This window comes from Stegodyphus dumicola, chromosome 4 (genome assembly GCF_044657685.1).
Source record: "Stegodyphus dumicola isolate Sdum_Otavi_A_Nest chromosome 4, ASM4465768v1".
Classification (NCBI taxonomy): domain Eukaryota; kingdom Metazoa; phylum Arthropoda; class Arachnida; order Araneae; family Eresidae; genus Stegodyphus; species Stegodyphus dumicola.
The window spans coordinates 253,561,794-253,577,564 of NC_140771.1; the positions used below are offsets into that span (position 1 = coordinate 253,561,794).

At 35.2% G+C, this 15,771-nt stretch overlaps 1 protein-coding gene and 1 non-coding gene across 2 annotated transcripts in view; one reads left to right on the forward strand and one right to left on the reverse strand.

The window, feature by feature from the left end:
* LOC118181290 (D(1) dopamine receptor-like) overlaps nucleotides 1-15,771 on the forward strand; it is a 599,888-nt gene that overhangs the window by 503,851 nt on the left and 80,266 nt on the right. The gene's annotated exons all lie outside the window — the stretch shown is intronic.
* On the reverse strand, nucleotides 12,710-12,782 carry TRNAS-CGA (transfer RNA serine (anticodon CGA)). Its single transcript has one exon. It is a non-coding gene; the product is annotated as a tRNA-Ser (tRNA).

A 15,771-nucleotide genomic window follows, 5' to 3' on the forward strand; every position in this document is an offset into this window, starting at 1 on the left:
AAAGCATTTTGAATGTTTCCACCTAAGATGTTAAGTTTTCATTTATGACGTTAAGTTTTTCACCATTTTTGAAGTTCCAGTTGAATTAAACCTTTAAGTTTTAGACAAGGTTTTGTGTTCTTTAAATATTTTAGATTCGAAGTCAGATATATCACATAGGATTTAACGGGAAAAATCAACAGAGCGGCGAGGACTTCTCTCGATTGCAGCTCTAACAGCTTCAATGTTCTCTGGGGTACGTACCGCTCTAATGCCACCTGGAGGTTTCTTTTTCAAGGCAGATCCTGTTTCTTCAAAATTACGCATCCACGTTGTAATTGCATGCGCAGATGGGACACGTCCATGACGTCCAAGCTGGTAATGCTATCGAAATATTCTTTGCGCGGCAGTCGCAATAGCACTATTTTTATAAAACGCTCTCACGGCTACTGCACGTTCCGCACCAGTCCAGTGATCCATGATTACTAAATGGCAATGCGCTCACAACAATTGTGCAAAGTTTCGAACAACTGCCGGCTCTACAGTGCTGCCAACTGCAACGTTCAAAATTTCCCGTTTCCCTGCGCCACCCTGTATTAATAAACTAAACGATTTGAAAGCGACTAGTAGCAGCACTGTACGGATTAAAGCGCTTTTTATTCCCAGCACACGAGAATGTCTATCGAAAATACTAAAGATATACTGTTTTCAAATATTTTGTGAGTTTTCCTTGAATTAAATAGTATGTGAGGTAAGTGCGAATGTTAATCATAAAAATAACAGAAAAAGAATGTTGCAAGCCATCTTACTAAGAACACTAAATATTGATATGATGAACTGAGGAAAAACTGAAAAAGAATACTTACACTTAATACTTATACTAGTACTTACACTTAAATACACTTAAATAAAAATACTTACATTTAAATACACTTAAATAAAAATACGTACACTTAAATACACTTAATATAGTATCGGTAATTCTGAACATATGCTGTTAAGATGCTTTTAAAGTTTTTGAAACTTTTTGTTGCATTATATATGACGTAAGTACAGGGGTTGGACAAATATATGGAAACACCTTTAAAAAGCATGTTTCTTTGCTTAATATGGTGTAGGAAACCCGTTGGCATCCAAAACAGCTTGCAGTCTTCTCGGAATGGATAAATACAGTTCCTGAATGTTTGCCAAGGGAATATTATACCATTCTTCCTGTAAAACGGTGGCAAGTTCAGATAGCGATGTTGGCGGTGGATAACGAGAGCGCACTTTTCGTTCCAATGTAGACCACAAAGGTTCGATAATATTCAGGTCTGGTGGCTGTGGTGGCCAGGGGAGATGGGACAACTCATCCTCGTGCTCAGAAAACCAGTCCTGGACAATGTGAGCTGTGTGAACAGGGGCTTTGTCGTCTTGGAAGACGCCATCACCATCGGGGAACAAAGTTTGTACCATGGGATGAACTTGATCGGCCAAAATGTTCACATAAGTCTTGGCAGTCATGTGCCCTGACACAGTTATCATGGGACTAGCAGAGAACCACGATATGGCTGCCCAAACCATAACAGAACCCCCGCCATGTTTCACTCTTGGCAACAAGCAGTCGGTATTATAGGCTTGAGATGGCGTTCTCCAGACGTAAACTCGGCCAGAAGTGGGAAACAATGTGAAAGAAGACTCGTCAGACCATATTACTCGCTTCCACTGCTCTATAGTCCAGGCTTTATGACTTAAACACCACCCTTTTTCTGTTACGGGCATTAGCATCACTGATGAGTGGCTTCTCAATTGCAGCACGGTAAGCAATTCCCTATTTATGAAGCTCCCTTCTAATTGTTTTGGTACTCACAGTGTTCGGTAACACAACATTTATTTCAGAAGTAATTTTTGCAGATGTGGTCTTCTTATTTTTCGTCACAATTGCCCTTAATGATCGTCTGTCACGATCACTCAGGACACACTTTCGTCCGCGCTGTGATTTAGCAGATGATGTTTTTCCGCTTTTCAAATATGCGGAATAAATCTTCGATACAGTACCTCTTGAAACACTAAACACCTCGGCTACCTTGCTTACGGCAGCACCTACCATACGTGCTCCAACAATATACCCACGTTTCGAAGTCTGTTAACTCTGACATAATGCAATGACAACCTCACATAACAGTACTCCGACAACAACTGAACTGTTTAGCACATTTACGAAGTTGTATAGGTGGCGTCAGTAGTCAAAAGCCAGCGTCACCTACATATTTCATTAAAATCAATCTTTCTTTTCAAACATGCATTTCACAAGGTGTTTCCATATTTTTGTCCATCCACTGTACAAAGGAAATGGCGCTTAATAATAAAGCTAAAAAGGCAAAAGAAAAATAAGTGCAACAGGCAGACTGATAGACTGCGAGCTGATCAAGAAGTTAAAATCCTCAACAAACCTCTTCGGGCAACTGTTCAAATCCAAAGCCCTTCAGATTTTGCTTTGTTTAAACGCAATTTTAGGAGCTGAAATGTTTTCTGTCTCGCAGAAACTTTTACTTAATTTTAAAATAAATTTAGCATATCTGTTACCTTCAAAGTATAAAATTCGGCATTATATAGAATGCCAAAACATGGGTGGCAATGTATGAAACTATTAAAAATTTCGCACATTGGCTAGACATTCTACAGAATGCCAAATGAAAAACCGACAAAGTATGAAATACAGAGGCTGTTTGCACATTTTTTAGACGATTTTGGTAAGCGGTAATAAAACATCCTTTGCTGCAAACGACGTAATTTCAATTGTACTATGTTTTTAAAAGTCAAAATTATCGTCTGTGGCTTGGAAGTTTTGTTTTTATACAAAATAGCGAATTTAACAAAGCAGTGGTTCGAAGGCTACATTGACGCTCTTTCCGAAGAGAAATATGCATACTCCGTTATCCCAAAACGATGTGAGAGTCATGGTTTTGTGATATCAAAAGCGTGGATAGGTAATATCTTCAACAAGAAAGGAAACAAACGTCAAATTGGAGCCTCAAGTGGAACAAAAATTCCAAACAAGTATCCAAGGAAAAAACGGACATCTTCGACTATTGCAAGGGTACGTTGTTTAATGTTAAAAGAAAATCCCCCTAGTCGAAGGACAGTTGCAAAATCATTAAAATGCTCGGTGTCCACTGTAAACAAAATCATAAACGTTGATTTAAATCTTAAGAAAGCGAAAAAACGCAGTGTGCATTGTATTCTTCCAAAGCATATCGCTCAACGCAGGACACGCTGCAGAATTCTATACGAGGAACACTTATCCAAAGAAAAATGGAAAACGATTGTCACAATAAATGAAGATGGGTGTATTTAAATGATTCTAACAAAAAAAGAGCCATTTATTATCATAAAAGGGGAGAAAAAATTTAAGTACATGGTTCAAAGAATCGAAAGAACGTTTTTCTAAGGGATTCATGATTGTTGCCGGCTTTTCATATAATGGTAAATTAAAAATAGAGTGCAAAAAAATGTCAAAATTAACTCCAAATACTATCAGGAACATATTTTATCGCCAATTTTTCTGAATGAAATACCATCGCTTTACCCACAGTGCCATCCATCTGTGAGACTCCATCAGGACAAAGCTAGCAGTCACACATCAAAATCCAGTGTAAATTTCCTAAAAGAAATGGAACAAAAAACTGGTATCAAAGCCATACCCTTCACTGATATCCCTACTAAATCTCCAGATGTGTCACCTATGGATTTTTGTGCTTTCGGACTTTTAAAGACTGCATTATCCAAACGTTGTCCCAAAACCTTAACAGGACTCTGGAAAGCTGTTCGGGAGGAATGGGACAGAATATCTCTTCTGCCACTTCAAAAGACGTTATTATTCTGGAAATTGCGGTGTCGAAGGATAGTTCAGAATAAGGAATGTCAAACAGAACATTTAAAACACAAGAATGTTTTGTAATTTAGTTTTGTGAATACAATATACATCGTCTAAAAAATGTGTGAACAGCCTCTGTACAACTCCAACCCAAATTCAGTCTCGATTGCTCAATCCACTGGAAGCAGCCAAGGATACGTCAAGTCTATGGCAAACAAAGTTCCAAAAAATATGAAATGTCTTTGTGTGAAAAAAGAGATGAAGTGGAATTTAAAATGCCATTCAGCTTACCATTTTGCAACAAGTTAAATTTAATTTTAAATTTTCTTTTATGAAAAAATTTTATTTTTTGTATTTTTTTAACTGTGCATATATTCGGAAAGCTCCTTTAATGACCCTGTTTCACTTCTTATAAGAAATGAAATTAACCCTTTGATGCATACAAATAATCTAGAGAAGTTAAACGAAAATATTTGTAATTTTTCTACTTAAAATAACCTTAGTAATAATAAAAAAAAATAATTTTACTCAAATTTCGTTTTCAATAATTGCTACAGTTTGTTCACTACAGTCGACAGCATGCATTATACGTACATGCATCCAAATCCCTTCCCAACGATTTACGGTCATTGCATCTGAAATCATTTCCTGCCTTGTTTGCAGTGATCATTACCATCTTATAAATGGTCAATCTACAACCGACATGTACATACAGATCCCCCAAAATACCTTCATTTCGTCGATTGTGATTGAATTCATTTTGCTACGATTTTGTCACCTGTACCTATTGGATTCAAATGCCAAATATTCTAGAAATTCCTTGCCAAACATAAACATTTCCAGTGGTGTTTTGGCTTGATAAGCAGTCCATTTTGGGTTTCAATTCACTCTTTTCGGTGGATATTTATCTACCCACTCCATAATTTTCTCAAACTGACATTTAAAATAAAATGTCTGAAATGACTAATTATGTATAAAAAATGGCAGTATAAGAAAATGTAAGCAATATTATATAATGTTAACTATGAGAAATTGTACTACCTCGGAAACAAAAGTAGCAGCCATTTTCCAAATAGCAATGCGTTACTTGGTGATGCTATACAGCCATCTAGGATCGACAGTTGAAAGTTTTAATAATATAAAATGAATAAATGGAATGGAATCTGTTAAGGCATTTACAGAAGAATAAACAAATTTAAACTTTTGTCTACTACTTGTCTTGGTGCAATATGTAAGCTCATACTTTATTTTTTTAATAAAAAAATTACTAATTTTGTTTTGCACAATTTTATTTTTTAAGTGCTTTTAATAAAAGCTTTTTAATGACAGACTTTCATTGTTTTTTCAATATAACATGACCTTATAATGACCTCTTTTTCATATTTTGTCTAAATATCATCTGTCATTCTATAGAATGCCTAAATATTACGTAGAATGCCTAGGGCAATGGCATTTCATACTTTGTCTTTTGTTAACATATCTATGAAATGAAAGCTAATTTTAATAATGTTTTTAACTTGAATCAAATGTTTAATTTGTGTATTTTTTCGTTGCATTACTGAATACGTATTATTCTTCATTTTCTACATCGCATTTCTTTATAACATATGCATTTCGCATACATGCTGTATTTAATTAAAATTTTATTTGTAATCATGTAGTAACGTACAAACACAGAATTCATAAATATTACTTCTGTCTATAAAGAGAAGTTATATTTACTAGTGCAATTATGGAAACATTTCATCACTTCTTACTTTGAGTTCTAAAGCGCCAGCTGTTATCATATGCTCTATCAAAACTATTGAACATTTTAGAACTTTTCTTGCAGGGGAATGCCAAGTGCTAACATAACCGAACAGAATGCTTCACGGATCGTTTATAATTTCTTTCACCCCTAGATGCAACCAGCTGTACTTATGGCCTACTGATAATTGCCGAAGCATTTTACAATTGTAAACAATAGCTGAGACACAGAATCGCCTCCCTATTAAATTCTTGTTGTTTTGAAACGCCAGATGTTGTACTAAAAATTTTTACTGCACTTGTAGCTCAACTACAAGTGAATGGACTATGTTTGCCAGTTTGCTTTTAACAAGGTGAGATTATGCCATTCAGTACCATAAAAAATATTTGAAGAACTGTCAACTTTTAACGTAACATTAGACAACTTCTAATGAATATGAAGAAATAATTTGTAACAGATTTTAAATAAATTTTAACTGCTTTCTTTTTTGCCTAGGAAAATTTTGCAAAAGAATGCCATTTAATATTGGTGTGGATTCTTAATTTTAGATTGGTTACCTATTTTGATGGCTGTTATACATATATATATTTTTCTTCTTCCTCCTCAAAAAAAATTGGAAGAGACAATTATTTTATATGAAATCAATGGTTCAAGAAAATAATAAAAAACAGGAAAAAGCTGAGATGTTGAAACTCTGAAAACGTTTGGAAAGAACTGAATTGAAATTAATATTGTTTACTGAAGAAGATAATTTTTATGAATGGGAAAATATTCAGGAATGACTGTTTCATAAATAGAGATATTTTATGAATAATTTTGGTAGAAACAAATTAAAAATAACATAAAGTGTTCATTTATGAATTAATTACCAACGATTTGATTTTTTTTTCTTCTTTTTGAACATAACATTCGTGCTCCTTGAAGTGGAATTTCAATGTTCTTTTTACTTTGGCCAACTGCTTTCCATAAAAAATACTTGACACTTCTCCAAACTTAAGGGAAAGGATTTAAATTGCCATTTAAAAAGAAAGGATTTAAATAACCATTTCAAAAAACTGAATGGATTAATTACAGGTATAGGGACATATTTTCATCAGGGGTATTATCTTTAACTATCAGTAAATGGTTTGGATATTATCTGATCCAATGCAAACCCGGTGAAGATTTGCAATAATTGTGGTTATATTTTTCAGCTAAGGAAACAATGCGTGTCTTGAAAAGTTGAAAATTTACTTATATCAAAATATGAAATTAAAGATAATTTTCACCTTCTAGAATCATTAATAGTAATTTCTTAAAGATATACATTACTTAAAGTCATAGTTCTCTTAACAATCAAAATTAATTGAAAGAAATGCTCTAAAACTACTTGGATCAGTAGCAATTCATAATAAGCTATAAGTGACGGAGGACGTGGGCACTGTCCCTTTACCATTTGGGTTAATCAGTACAGCACCACGACCACCTTTATCTTACATTTGATATTACATTATATATTACGATACGTGATTTACACATTGCATTATATACTACATATCAAATTAATACCTTACCCTAAGATTACATTAACTTCAGCATATTACATTAAAATTCTTTCCTAATAAACCCTATATTAGTAGATTATAAAAGGGTTATTTCGCACAGGATACGCATTATATTATCATTATACACTGGGTACGCATTACGGGAAATCAATGATACATACGGACATTATACTCAATAGGAGGTTATAAGCACGATACAGGTTAAATTATTCACAGGAAATTAGTTATACACAGGTATTGCATTATACAGGAAAAATTATATACATGATAAACTTTATACACTGGATGCATATTGAATTGTCATCAGCACCATGCCAATTGTACCCGTTAGTCGACACACTGCCTACATCGTTATACATAACACTATTATACAGTTTGCATTCACACTGTTTCAGTTGGGCTTTGCATTGTGTGTCATGTTGCTTATTAATCAGTACATATTACATTATATATTATGATACATATGACACTATTACGATTACATTATATATTATGATACATATGACACTATTACGATTACATTATATATTATGATACATATGACACTATTACGATTACATTATATATTATGATACATATGAAACTATTACGATTACATTAAATATTACATTATATATTATGATACATATGACACTTTTACGATTACATTACATATTAGATTATATATTAAGATATATATTAAGATTATATATTAAGATATTAAGATATTGCTGAATACGCAACTTCACATTAAAAGTATTAGGCCCTCATTAATTTGGATTATTTATTATGATTCCTGAATACAACAAGAAGAGGGCCGCCCAAACGGGATAGAGGTTAGTGACTCTAACTACCGAAGGGTCAGGGTTCGAATCCCTGAGAAGTTGCGGATGTTTGTAAATACATAGTGTATTTTCGGCACGTGGAGGAACTCTGAATATATGGCGAGCCGAAAGTCCTCTCGACTGGTTTGGTGGTAAGGAAAGAGGGTTGGAAGACCCTCAGGCTCATCTCCCGAGGTCCATCCTCCATTTCTCAAAATTAAGGGGGGGGAGCTGGGCAAAATCGTACGGTCACCGATATGGTGCCGAAGGCTCTGCTAACGACAGAAATTTCGTGGGCTTGTTCTGATGATAAGGTCAGACAACCCAAAGATTAGTAACAAAAACAACCCAAGACAAGTTTTCGATTCTAACATGGCTTTTTAATTTTCAGATTAGCCATCCAGAAAGCTTTCTCCTATTCGAAAAGCACGCCGGCGGCCGAGCGGTAAAGTCGCTGAACACTGGTAGTTCGGTCCGAGGTTCGAATCCCGCGAACGGGCTGGCTGCATGGGCGTTTTCGTGGTTTTCCCCATGTGTAACGTGTATACGAGCCAGTTTCCCTTAGAGAGTCCTCCGCGAAGGCATCCCTCTCCTTAGGCAGAGAGCCCTTGTGTGATTTGCCATAATTAAATAAACCAAACCAAACCAAGCCTATTCGAAAAATGCTGTGAAGTAAAGAAAATGAAATTTCCAACGATCCATAACATAAAGAGCAGTTCTCCGTAATATCAATACCAGTCAGAGCCATTTGCTTGCTGGTGTTATGTTTAAATAAATGTCAGAACTGCATTACCCTAACGTTTCACTCAATTCCATTATAGTTGTAGAGTCATTAGGTTAATCGGAATCAGAAAAGATGAAAAATATGCAACCGCCTTCGCCGGGAATCGAAACACGGACCTCTGGAATACCGGCCCAGCGTGGAGGGAGAAATGCCTTATATACTCCCCTTTTTAAAGGGCGACTAGGGTTTTAGGGGACCTAGTCGCCAAATCCTGGGTGCGGAGAATCATCATCCACAACCCTTTTAGTTCGGGCGTCACTGTACAGACATTACGTATTTTTTAGAGGCAGAAAAGATGAAAAATAGCAAACGCCTTCGCCGGGAATCGAACTACGGACCTCTGGAATACCGGCCCAGCGTGCTACCGTTACACCACGAAGGCACGCTAGGAAAGAGGGAGAAATGCCTTATATAGCTACGCAGCTAAAGATTGTTTTATTCAATTATACATAAGCATGAAACTGGATTGGGAAGCATTCAAAAATTCTTATGCTTTAAATATAATGAAAATAAAAGCTAATTCTTAATTTTGCCCAAACACTTTGAATACGTTAGCTGTCACTGATGGCCGGAAATGTTTACCTATTCTTGGGTTATAATGTTTCCTTAATTTATAAAAGTTTGGCTGCTTTCTATACACATTTCTCAGCTTTTTCCCTGCTCTGTTTTCGATTCATAGCTTTAGGTGCGATATTTTTACATACAAAAGTCTGAATAAATATGCAGGATTAAAAATGACAACTCAAACTCATTAAAACCATTATTTGAATTTCAAAAACTTGATATAAAGTTATTGCAATTAGATAACACAAAAGTAACTTCAAGTTATTATTCCTAACAATAACAGAGTCTTAATTTAACCTTAATTAAAACAGTGAGAACTAGCCTTCCGGGCGTTACGAGAGAAATTTGTTACGAGGAGTAAATTCGCGCTGTAACACATACGTACTGTCTTAATTTGAAACTAAACCTTGATGTTAAGTCTTAAATTTATTCCAGATAAGCTGAAGAGGATTCAAAGTCTGGAAATACCTTCGATTTTCGTAAACTTAACTAGGAGTAGAATCTAAATTTTCAGTGTGGGCGGATGATGGCAGTCTCTTTGCATTTTCCTCAAGTTTCCAAATAGGAAAGAGGACTACAGTAAAAATGTAAACAACATTTTTCTCAAAAAAGTATTATACAGATATTTTTTTCCTTTGCTTTTGATCGTATCTAAGGCATGAAATGTTTATGTTTTGCCATTTCATCATTCCAAATATTTAATTCAGCATTGCAGAGATCATTTTTATGAATGGTGGACGATGCGTACGTGTTAGCACTGATGCGTTTAATTGGTTTCAGGAAAAAAACCCGCAGGAAAAAAGCCCACAGTATAATGCTCACAGGTATAAATGCTCACAGGAAAAAAGCCCACACAGAAATATGCCCACATAAAAAAAAGCCCACAGGAAAAATGCTCACAGAATAATGCTCACAGGTATAAATGCTCACAGGAAAAAAGCCCACACAGATATATGCTCACATAAATAACCCACACAGAAATATGCCCACATAAAAAAAGCCCACAGGAAAAATGCTCACAGAATAATGCTCACAGGTATAAATGCTCACAGGAAAAAAGCCCATACAGAAATATGCTCACATAAAAAAAAGCCCACAGGAAAAATGCTCACAGAATAATGCTCACAGGTATAAATGCTCACAGGAAAAAAAGCCCACACAGAAATATGCCCACGTAGAAAAAAGCTCACTTGGAAAAATGCTCACTTTGAAATATGCTCACACGGAAAAAAGCTCACATAGATATATGCTCACATGGAAATAAGCCCACTGATAAATAAAATACGTATAAATATCCTTACATTAAATCAATCGATAATTAATCGATTTGAGCATAGTACACCTACTTGAATTTTTTAAAAAAAAATTATTAGATCATTTGAAAAAATTATTGGACAAATGCTCATATTAACCTTTTAATGAGCTGCATATAAAAGAATGAAAATTATAGTAAAATTTTGCATCTACTGTAATATTTTATACCACTGCCCCCTGTACGACAGCTTTTTTCCCCCTGTAACTGCCAATAGTTTATTTTTATTTTTTATTTACTCTATTTTTGCATACTTTTGATGTGTGTATGTATAGAAATTGATGTTTGAATGTAGTTATTTACGTTTGGAGTCAAAAAAGTGCTAGAAGACCACAGATTTCAATCGAAGTGTGGAATCATTATGAAGCAGCCTTCGAAAAATCTCCTAAAACAACAAATTATTACGAAAGCTTTCATAAGGTATTAAATTCATTATTTAATTGTAGCCATCCTGTATAAGGTTTTTGTTTGACGGATTGAAAAAACGATTTGGCCTGTCAACGTTTATTACAAGCTATTGTAAATCCAGGGCGTGCTGAAGTACACTCATGTCCATAAATTAAGGATAATTCGGAGTCACGCGGAAATCGAACTCTAAAATAAATATATCACCTGTAAAGTCACTACACACATCTTCAAGAATCATATGCAAATTTCAGGAAGTAACCAGAGGACACCGATGGTACATCACAATGACGAGAGTGTAAGAGACTGATATATAAGTGATACAGGCAAAGAAGTAAAATTGCAGACACTTTATAAGCATTTCAGTGCAATAAACGAATAGTTATGACACAAAGGACGCATTTGGATGATTTTTTACGTGGCAGAATTATCGGTCGTCTGGAATGTGGGCGTACCCAACTGGAAGTATCAGACGAACTTGGAATTGCCCAGAGTGTCATCTCCAGGCTTTGACAACGATTCCAAGATGAAGGTAATGTGAGTAGACGTTACAGCACAGGTCGCCCCTGTTATAACGCGAAATTCGAGTTACAACGCCGAATGAGAACCGGTATTTGGTAGTTACTGCCAAACGAAACAGGCGGAGCACAGCCTCAGACCTGTCTCGTCAACTCTCTTCAGCCACTGATACGACAATTTCAAGGCAGACCGTGTACAGACGCTTAAGGCAGATTAGTGTATATGCTCGTAGACCTGTCAGATGCGTTCCACTTACTGCAACTCACTGTCGCCTGCGGTTAGCCTGGAGTAGAGAGCATGCATTGTGGACACCGCAACAGTGGGCTTGTGTGATGTTTTCCGACGAGTCCAGGTTTAGCTTGCAGTCTGATTCTCGCCGCACTTTCATATGGAGAGCTCCAGGTACCCGTTACCACCAAAAAAACATCATTGAACGACACCGTTACGGTGGTGCAGGAGTGCTCGTTTGGGGTGGAATTATTCTGGGTTCCAGAACTGACCTGCATGTTCAAATTGGAACCATGACAAGCCAAATCTATCGGGACGTCATTCTGAAAAAACATGTACGTTTGTTTCGGGGCGCCATGGGCGCACAATTTGTGTTTATGGATGACAACGCCCGTCCTCACCGTGCAAACATCGTAAGAGAATGCCTTCAATCGGAGAATATCACCCGTATGGACTGGTCAGCATTCCCACCGGACGTGAATCCAGTAGAGCACGTGTGGAACATGCTTGGCCTACGAGTTGCAGCCCGTCAATCTCCTCCTACATGTCTACCGGAACTTCGGAGAGCATTGCTTTTTGAGTGGTGTAATATCCCCAAATAAGAAATTATGATGAAATCGATGATAAAATTAGATATTTACATATATTAGCTAATATGAAGTTTGTAGAGACATTAGGTATTTTGGAAGCAGGATATGGAAAAAATGAGTAAAACCTTCGTCAGGAATCGAACCACGGACTCTGGAATACGTGCCCAGCCGGCAGACTTCCACACTACGAAGGCACGCTAGGAAGGCGGGAGAAAATACCTTATATACTCCCCCCTTTTAAAGGGCGACTGGGATTTTTAGTGGATCCAATCACCAAATCCTGGGTTTGGAGAATCATCATCCACCATCCTTTTAGTTTGGGTGCCACTGTAGATACTATTAGGTTATTTCTAAAAAGAAAATGTGAAAAATGAACAATGCCCTCGCCGGGGCTCGAACCACGGACCTCTCAAATTCGCGTCGAGTGTGCTAACCATTACACCACGAAGGCATACTAAGAAGGCGGGAGAAATAACTTATAATGCAACCATACGAACAAAAACATGTGTTTTTCTGATTTTGTACTCATAATCGTTTTATAAATGTTTATATTATCAAATGTGTAACTTATACTTACTATTATTTTATTTTTTTAACAATTAAAATTGTAATAATTTTTCGCTGTATATTCTGTTTCATTTTTCTTCCTTCCTCCTCTCTTTTTCTTAATTCAAAACGGACCATTTGTTAATCTCATATAGCAACTAAATCTACACATAAGTCATACAGTTTTTCGTATATATATATACACCATAGATGTTTTGGTAATTTAAATAGTTTTTCTTTCAAAAATTCAAGTAGGTGTACGATGTACGAATCGATTAATTATTGATTGATTAATGTCAGAATATTTCTACGTATTTTATTTATCAGCGAGCTTTTTTCCGTGTGAGCCTATTTCTAAGTGAGCATTTTTCCATGTGAGCATTCTTCTATGTGGGCATATTTCTGTGCGGGCTTTTTTCCTGTGAGCATTTTTCTGGTCACTGTTTAATTATCTTTAACCAAACAAATTAACATTTCTCAATGTGTTTTGAATGTACACATAGCCAAACTTTTAAAAACATTCAACGAAACTGATTCCGCACACAGAAACTCTGGTATGGAAACTATACGACTCCCGTATATGACCTATTAAATTACACATACTTTTTGCTGCATTTCATTTCAACTTATTTCCTCGGATTTCTTAGATATTTACTTCTCATTCAATTAGTTCAGTTCTCACCTCTCGGCAAATTAGGCCAGCAGACAAAAAGCCAGATTTTTCGGTGCCCAAAACTGGAAGTTTTCTTTTGGTTCCTCTCGGCAAAAAGAGAGGTTTATTAGGGTATCAATTAAATTATTTTTGTCGTGTTCAGAAATTTTACCGTCAAAATTTTCCGTCTTTCTAAGTCAGCACTGTGTGAAGCGTTGGCATTTTAATCCGCTTATATCATAGAGACTGCGCATATACTAAAACTTTATGTAAACTATAATTTAAACTATATTTATATTAAGTTTATTGAGCCGATATTTAACGGATTTTCTGTTACAGAAAATAGCTGCTGAATAAATCTAAAGAATATTTACGCAGAGAAAGCTTTACTGTGTTTTTCCATATCTTTCAGTTTAACTAGAATTTCAAGTAACTATATTTCATACTTCAATATACATGTATATTCCAGCATTTTAGCAAATCCGTGTTCAATATGATAGATTTTTCTCAAAATTTAAAAAAACAGTTTGAAAAAATATTAGATAAAAGTATATAAATAAGTCAGAAAGATCCAGATTGTGAAGAGGTTCAGAAGGGAACAGACAAGTTTAAACAAAGTAATTTATTCTTTAATATTATTACATGATATTTTACTGAGTTGATTAATCCTGCCGGGATTTTATGACTGAAAAATATGATTTCGTGTGACTGCAAGAAAATGCCTTCTCATCTGAAATATATCTAAATATAAAAATGTCGAAGTAAATTCTTTGTTAAATCTTCAGAATACTCTTTCATGATTTGTAAACTCCATGAAAGACTTTTGCAATACTTCATGGATCTAAATAATTAATTCCCATGAGAAGGAAGAAACTGCAGAAAGTGGCTGAGATCATAAAGAATTTTTTTGGCGGGGAGTATTTTTTCGGAACTTTTTTTAATATTGAATTTTCAAGTAATGAAGACGTGAATCTGTTTTAATGTGGTCATAACATTTTGAAAAGATGGTAGGAAAAGTTCAGTTTTCAAAAGCAAGGAATACTGTTGTTAAAAAGAGATTTAGAATGCTATTTATTACTTGTGTTTTTCAAAGAAATTGGAAACTGTCGCAGAGAGAAGAGGTTTTGATTCGTGAAATAGCTTGTCGGTTTCATCAAAAGTACTTTCATCTTATACTGATTGGCCCTGAATAAAAGCGCGTTGAATGTTTCATACTCTAATCAAAAAGCGTCAGTAACAGTTTAGATAAACGAAGTACGTAGAATAAACCTAAAAAAGGTTTAAATACTAGTTTTCTCGAAAGTTGATTGAATGATAAATTTCAGAATTATCAATCTGTTAACAGTTTGTGTTTCTCAGTCAAAAGTCAATCGCACAGCAAAATTTATCATCGGAAGAATTCGAAATTATTTAAATCCTCAGCTAAGCTACTTATCTATTCACATTTTGCAAAACTGAGGTGGATTATAGAATGTTTAAGTTGAACATATATAATTCAGTTTTCCAGGCAGAAAGTGAAGCGTTCAAACAAGCCTTATTATGAATTAAAAATACCTTGTTTATACCCACGTCTGTAAATATTTACACTGACTGCCTGTCACTTCTCCATGCGCTCTCCCGCCCAGACAATTTCAATCCATTAATCCTCGAAATTAAGAGTCATTTAGAAACTCTGAGTTCATATTTAAATATTAAGCTACATTGGGTTAAAGCCCATATAGGCTTTATTGGTAATGAGAGGGTCGACAGCCTGGCCAAGCAGGCGCTCTCGAATGTCAGTGCAATGGATATTGAAGTAACAGGTTCGAAGAGAATTGCAATTCGAAGAATGAAAAAATTTTACGTTAACAAATGGAAAATACAGTGGTTCTCTTCACCTAAAAACAAAGGATTTATGGAACTAATTAAAATCACAAATAAAATGAAATGTAGGAACAATATTGATGTTAATCAGGTTTTAACTGGACATGGTAGGTTTCCGTTCTATTTCAACCGATTTAATCTGCAGAAAAATAAATTATGTAATAGTTGTCAGGTTGATGGTGATGCTAAGCATTTTGTGGTTGATTGTAGTTTAACAGCCCCTATTAGACAGATTTTTAACATTACTAATTTTAATGTGTCATTCATTTTAAAGTTTTTAAATCACATTCTATTGCTCTAATGAAGTTTATCAATGAAAATAGGGCGCTGGTAGGAATCTTCTGTTGAAATTGAATTTTGTATTTATATCGGTTTTAGA